Source organism: Brassica oleracea, chromosome C7 (genome assembly GCF_000695525.1).
Source record: "Brassica oleracea var. oleracea cultivar TO1000 chromosome C7, BOL, whole genome shotgun sequence".
Classification (NCBI taxonomy): Eukaryota; Viridiplantae; Streptophyta; class Magnoliopsida; order Brassicales; family Brassicaceae; genus Brassica; species Brassica oleracea.
This window is the reverse complement of record NC_027754.1, coordinates 11,263,578-11,270,722: the sequence shown is the minus strand read 5'-3', so window position 1 is coordinate 11,270,722 and position 7,145 is coordinate 11,263,578.

The following is a 7,145-nucleotide window of genomic DNA, read 5'->3' as shown; positions in this document are numbered from 1 at the left end:
CCCAAGACATAGCCTACACATCTATTTTTATGCAGAAATTAGGTCAGCAGATGGGTATGTCAGGCCCTATTAGTGGTGTTGTGTGAGATTGTATGGTATGGTGACTAAGCTAGTGTGTAGTATATTGAAAGCATCCAAGGTTAGTAATGATTCACTTCCACCTATCATATTTGCAGAAGTGAAAGTAATGATTTTAAATTTTGTGAGTCCCTGCTGTTTCCAAACCTCTTTCATAAGACTGCTCTGTGTGTTTTGCTTGAGGACAAGCAAAATGGTAAGTCTGGGGGAGTTGATATATCATGGATTTTCTCATTATTAGCCATGGTAGATAGGTTTTTTAAGATATATTTACTACGATATAGAGTATATTTAGAGTGTCTACAGGTTCATGGACGATTTGGAGGAAAATGGTGATTTTGGTGTCTTTTGGACTTTTTTTAGTGCAGAACTGTACAGACGCGTCAGATGGCTGACTATGGCTGGAGACCTTTCCACAGTTAGATTGAGCCCATTTTTGACAGACTTTAGAGGTTTGAGTTAGCTTTCCAATGCCACTGGTTTGAGGTCAATTAGCATCCTATAGAAGAAGTTATGCCCGTTTTACTGAAGAGTGGTCATTCTACCTTGCGAGAGGAAGCTGTCGAGGAGATGAAGGACTGCCGATCGACGGTACACCCTTGGTGTCGATCGATGGTGATGCTAAAATACGGGCCGAGCATATTTTATGACCGACTAAAGCCCATAAGAAATCACAAATTACCAGAATACCTTTGGACGACCTAAAACCCTATTTATGTGTTTTCTAATCCATTGTTGACGGCTACGTTTTATTTTATTCATAATTCTAGGTTATGAGAGAAGTGAGGAACCCCTTCAGAGTCCTCTTGAAACTCCATTGGTTTTATAATTTATATCTATTGCAATTTCTTATATATTCATCTATGAATTCTGTGACAACTATCGTGTCTGAGTAGATCCACCTGTTAGATTTAGGGTTCTATATTGGTTCTGATGAATTAGCCCCAAAGTAGGATTGTTAGAGAATTGATACCCATTGATTTGAAGTATTCTTAATGCATAGTTCTAGAGTAATTAACTAGATCTTGAACATAGGACATAGGATACTGTGAGAGTAGATTCTTTGCCTGATAATATTATGATTGAGTCAGGTTTGTTAGAAATACGCGAGAGCTGATCGACCATTCTTAGTGGTAATCAACTCCCCACGACCATCGATCGACATTTACACTCGACCGTCGATCGATAGTGTATCAGCTCGCCTAGCATCTTATCTATTATAATTTTTGTGCCTAAACCCCAGATCTAGCAATCATCCCAAGACGATCAGATCAGACCGAACCGAGTGAAACGAGAGATCCTCTCAAAGACCAGCCAGGGACTCCGAGAAACAAAACCGGGGTAGGTACCAGAACCGGCCGATCGAGAAGGCAGAAGGGATGGCAGTGTCCACATGGCCAGACATCTGTCACCTCTCCGTCTCTAGGCCTGCTGGGTCCATGAAAAGATTACTCCAGCTTCCGTCTTCCAGGTTCCTGCCCCTAGGGTCCGGGTTCCTGCCTCTGGGTCTCGGGTCCCTGCCCCCAGGTCTAAGACCTTCCTCCGTCTTCCAGGCCAACTGATTTCTCCTGCCTTAAGATAAATGGAAATCTTCCATTTATCAGGTAACCAGCTTAGAGAAGAAGGAATCTTCCTAAATCCAAGAGAAATAGGAAGTATTCCAATATATAAGCCGCCCTTGAAGAAGAATGGAAATATTCTATTATCTAAGGATATATGGAATATTTCCAAACCCTAAAAGAGGAGGCACGACCTCCATCATAAAGGGACGTTTCTAAACCTAAAGGAGGGAAGGAGATTTCCATCTATGAGAGAAAATATCCAGCTCCAGAGCTCACAAATTCGACAGCCGCCAAGGCTATATTTCACCCCGAGAAGACCTTCTCCTTTGAGAGGCCTATGACAGGCTGATCCCGGAAATTACTACCATGAAGATGACATCTTATGCTCTCTGCAGCACGCCTGCAACTCCACATACTGGCCCAGGCCACGATCTCCAGCACACCGACAGGGACACTCCATGCTCATCAAACCATATCGAAGCTCCGTGCTCCCTGTAGCATATCGACTACTCCATCATCTGTTTTGGCCAAGTGCCCCATAGAACATATGACTCCTATCACCTACAAAGCCACGTGCCCATCCAGGCTATGTGCCTCCATCAGAGCTACGTGCTCCTTAGGCCATGTGCCCATTAGGCTACGCGCCCACTTAGGCTCCGTGCCTCCACCAATACATGAACTACGAATGGCTTGATCCCTCACGGAAGGGTACGTAGGCAATCCCCCCTGAAGGATGCAGCTATAAATCCCAAACATCTTCCTCGGTTCCTCAAGGACCAACCTTGGTAACCGAAACCCTCAACTACAGATCAGGAGGCACCCAGGGACCAACCCTGGAATCGGAACCATCAATTGCAGACCCAGAAGACCCTGCGGCCTTCACCATAGACAAGCAGTCCCTGCCTAACGACCAATCTCCTCCGCTATTACTAACGCATCGACGACCTATACTGGCCCATATCTAGATGGCAGTCTTCTAAGATCAAGACCCCCCAGGTTCATCAACTATCATGGCGGGAGAATACACTATGACGAGATGTCTCCTTCTCCCTATTATTCCGTAGAACTGAGCACGGATCGTTTGTGGGCAGTCATATACTACGTGACGATGTGATAGGAAGGAGGAACATTACGTGTATCCTCTCAAAAATCTCTCAACCCCAACCAGCTGGGGGCAAGAAACGACTTACTCTCATCAGATCTAAAGCTCGCGCAACTGGGATCCTGGAACACTTCTCTAAGGGAGTATGAAACCATGCTACCAGCTGTAGCACAATTCGACACAGAAATTAGCGCTGGATCCCTGCAGGTTCCAGGTCCCAGCCTGGAATCACCCTTCAACATCATTTGGTTTCCCCCGGCTCCAAGTCTCAACCTCAAAGCCCGCCTCTACATTCTTTGGTCATTGCTGGTCTCGGGTCTCAACTGAAAAGCATGCCTCTACAACCGTTGGATTCAATATTCCCAACCAGGCGCAGTCACCACCAACATCAGGATTAGTGGATAGCAAGCCCTAGACGCCACCAATGCGTCCAGGCTCATAAATCCACCCCACAGGAGAAAGACAAGACGTCCTCAAGTAGGGCACAACATCTTTCGGTCGGGCTCACAGCTTTGACAAGTTACATAAGCAGGGGAGTCAAAAGAAGAGTTCCTATGAACACCGCAAGCATACCAGGCAACCACTAAGAGGTAACTGGAGAACCAACTTTCTCTTCAGGTTCTAGAATCTAACTAGTAGTGGAATCCTATATAAGCCTGATAGCTAGGTGGATAGAACGCCTTTGAGTACTCGTCAAGTTCCGTTGAAGTTGTTCCGCGGAAGGAACCCTGCCCAAGCACCGGGAACACTTCTGCTCCACCTCCTAAGATGACAGAGAAAATGCTAACTCTACATCATGGAATTCTGGTCTTCATATCCTCTACTCATTAGAGCAAATGAGAGTAAAAGAAGCCGGAGAACACACGTTCCAGCTACTATTCATCTATGGGTTCCGGGTTACAGCTTCCAGGTCCCAGATCCTAGGTCCCGGAACCAGGTCCCGGGTCTCCGGCTACCCACCTTACATGTAGGTGAAATCCAATGGCTCCACGAAAAAGCAAGCTCTGGCCACCTTACTACCGCTTTTCCCGGCAACAAACCCTGATATACCTCTAAAGGAAATTAAGTCCTTTTACCCCCTACAAACTCACGGGGAAACTCAAGATCCGTGCCTCTCCAAGTCTCCAAGGCTGCACCCCTCGACAAGTTGTAAGAAATGGAAATTCCCAGTGAAGGAGTCAAGAATACGCCAGTCTACAAGGAAGTAGGTCCAAGGCACATACCTTCCTGAACTTCTACGAAAGAGATAACTGAGAGAAAAGAGGGGGCAAACGAGTTAACACTCAACCCAACGGGCAAACATGCGTCAACAAATCTTGTTGGCTTGCCCACTAAAGGAAGGATTCAATACAAAGCGACGGGTCATTTGAGAAAGGCTGAGAGTTGCTCACCCAAGAGGGAGCAGAGAGCAGCCAGAAGAAGTTACTAAACGACATCGACAAAAAGCGAATATCTACAGATCCTCATGTGCCAGAGCACTAGTTCCAAGGAGCCTCCAGGTTCTCAAGGATAAATCTACTGGTCCTCCTAGAGAAGTAGCCTCCACAACTCAACAAAAATCTCCATTCCTCCAAGGTCCTGTTACAGGTCTAAGGACCCTGTATCCAGCTGACGAATGTCAGAGCTCACTGAATCATCAGCAAGTCCATCTCCGTCGAACCCTACATCACTGAGAGAAACCTACGTGGGTTACAAGACCGGAAAGAAAATCTTGTCGTCCACTGAAATACAAGATCAAGGTCCCGAATCCTACAAGATCACCTTCGAACAGGACCAGAACCTGGAAGTACTCATCAAGACCCCGGTCTACCATCTGGAAAAACGACTCTCCTCCAGGTTCTAACAAGGTCTAGGCCTAAGAAGAAATCAGAAAAAGGGAAGCAGCGTCCTGCCCACTATAAGCATGCTGAGATGGAACGACCCTGGTTGGCCAAACTACACATGTTATCTCCTGACTTCACCCATGAAATCGAAAGATAAGGGGCAAACTATTGGGAATAAATAATTTTGGAAAATACTACTCTTGTTTCTGGGCAGGACCCTTGTCTCCATACACCCGCATGAAGAAGTTCCGACTCTGACTCCGACTACGAAGCTCCGGTTCCGACCTCTGCTTCTATTCTTAACACCAGGTAAAAATGAAAAGTAAAAAATTTTCAAACTCTTACGCAAACACAGTGTACTGTATTCAAACTCAGAGTTTGTACAGGGAGCGACAATAACAATGGGTATGAGACTTAAGGCAGGGATAGGTCTGATCAACCTGAGTATGCTTGTCAAAACTACCTATAACCCCGGTATAGGCCTAGAGCCATAGAAATATCGGGGCCCCATAAGCAAGAGTACTGCGACACCTCCGGGTTAATTCAGGGAGTTTGCATATTGCATAAGTACTGCCACGTGCAGGGAGCAATACATAATTCTTGCTTCTCCAAACGTGGAAAGCAGAAAAAGCCTGGCGTTTGGGTTTCCGAATCCATAACCAGCACCCCTAAGTCTGATAGTGGCTTTCTGCAGAAAGCAGCATGCAGCATGGGAGCTCGATAGTGACCAGCTTCCGAGCGGTAGAATGCGAAATCCCAACAGGTACCGGTAGTGGCCTCACCTAGGATGGCAGAATACGGTCCCTTAAAATACAAATCAAATATCCCAGGGTTATTAAGAAATTTTGGGTCCCCATGCAGTCTCCGGGTCCTGAACAAATTTCTTCAGGACCTGGAAAAGGTAAACCTCCAGGTTCTTTATAACCTCCGGGCCTAAATACGACCTCGGGGTCTAGAGATACCTCCGGGCTCCCAACCGACCTCTGAGTCAAGAAGCAACCTCCGGGATCAAAACGACCTAAGGGTCCTAAATACAACCTCAAGGTCCAGTGGAACCTCCGGGTTCCCAATCAACCTTCGGGTCCCAAAACGACCTCAGGGTCCTAAATACGACCTCATGGTCTAGAGGAACCTCCGGGTTCCCAATCGACCTCCTGGTCCCACAACGACCTCAGGGTCCTAAATACGACCTCATGGTCTAGAGGAACCTCCGGGTTCCCAATCGACCTCCTGGTCCCACAACGACCTCAGGGTCCTAAATACGACCTCCGGGTCCTAAATACGACCTCAGGGTCTAGAGGAACTTTCGGGTTCCCAATCGACCTCCGGGTCCCTAAACGACCTCATGGTCCTAAATACGACCTCAGGGTCTAGAGGAACCTTCGGGTTCCCCATCGACCTCTGGGTCCTCACTCAACTTCCAGGTTCTAAAGGAAATCTCCGGGTCTACGGCAGTCTCCGGGCTCCAGAAACGACCTTTGGGTCCCAACAACATCTGTGGATTATGAAGCAGTACCACGGTTCCGTTCGATCCCAGAATCCTGCCATTAAATCTTCGGGTCCCTAAGAGAGACCTGCTATCTCTTCGGAAAAATTCATGACTAACCTATCTACGGAAGGTGGAATGTGAAGCATCCCTATACTCCAGGTTCACGAGTCTAACACATCTTGTTCCATCTTTAAGACTTCCCAAAGGATAGCTGGACGACGCAAAGGAAGACACTGCTCCAAAAAGCCCACCTAGCAATCAACGAGAGTCTTCCCGACGAAGACAACTTCAAGTCGAAAAGATATACGGGAAGGTCCCCTTGAAGGTCCACACAACCATCAGGTTCTCAGACAAAAATCCTTATAACCTAAGGGTTCCTGGACTAAGGTCCATGCAAGCAATGGGTTCCTTGACTAAAGTCCATCCAGCCTCCGGGTTCCTGTATGAAAGTCTATACAACCTCTGATCACATCCTCAAACCTATGGGTTTCAGAAAGATGTATCTCTAAACCTCCAGATTTTGGGAGAGCATGCCTAGGTTCCTCCGGGTTCCATGAAAGCACGACGCAAGGTCATCCCAGCATTGATGGTGGCTTACCTCCGAGGGGCAGATTGCGGTACTACATAGTTGAGAGTGGCCAAGAATCAATGGCAAAGTTCAACCAATGTTTCCACCTTCTTTATTTGGCATGGAAATTACTGCTCGCCACAAACAACATGTCCAAGAAATCTACTCCGGTACCAAGAATCAACTAGGTTATCTCCAGGCACCAAGACGAACATGCTGAACGTTCCCTCTGCCAAAAGTCAAGGTACAATCCTGGAACGATGCAAGAAGCTACAGCTACAACATCAACACCTCAAGGAGCATCAAGGAAACCGGCACATAGATCCTCCTGGAAGTCCATTACAGCCTTTACGAGCTCGAGAGGAACACGCAAGGCCGATATAATCAAGCATGAGAATCCTCAGTTTCGGCCTCCGGGTCTTGCTAAACCTACTCATCCCCCTGGTCCTTAGTCTCGCCAAGATTCTCCCTCTTAGAATTCCTGGGTCCTGACCCATACACTCCACCACACGATTCGTGGAGC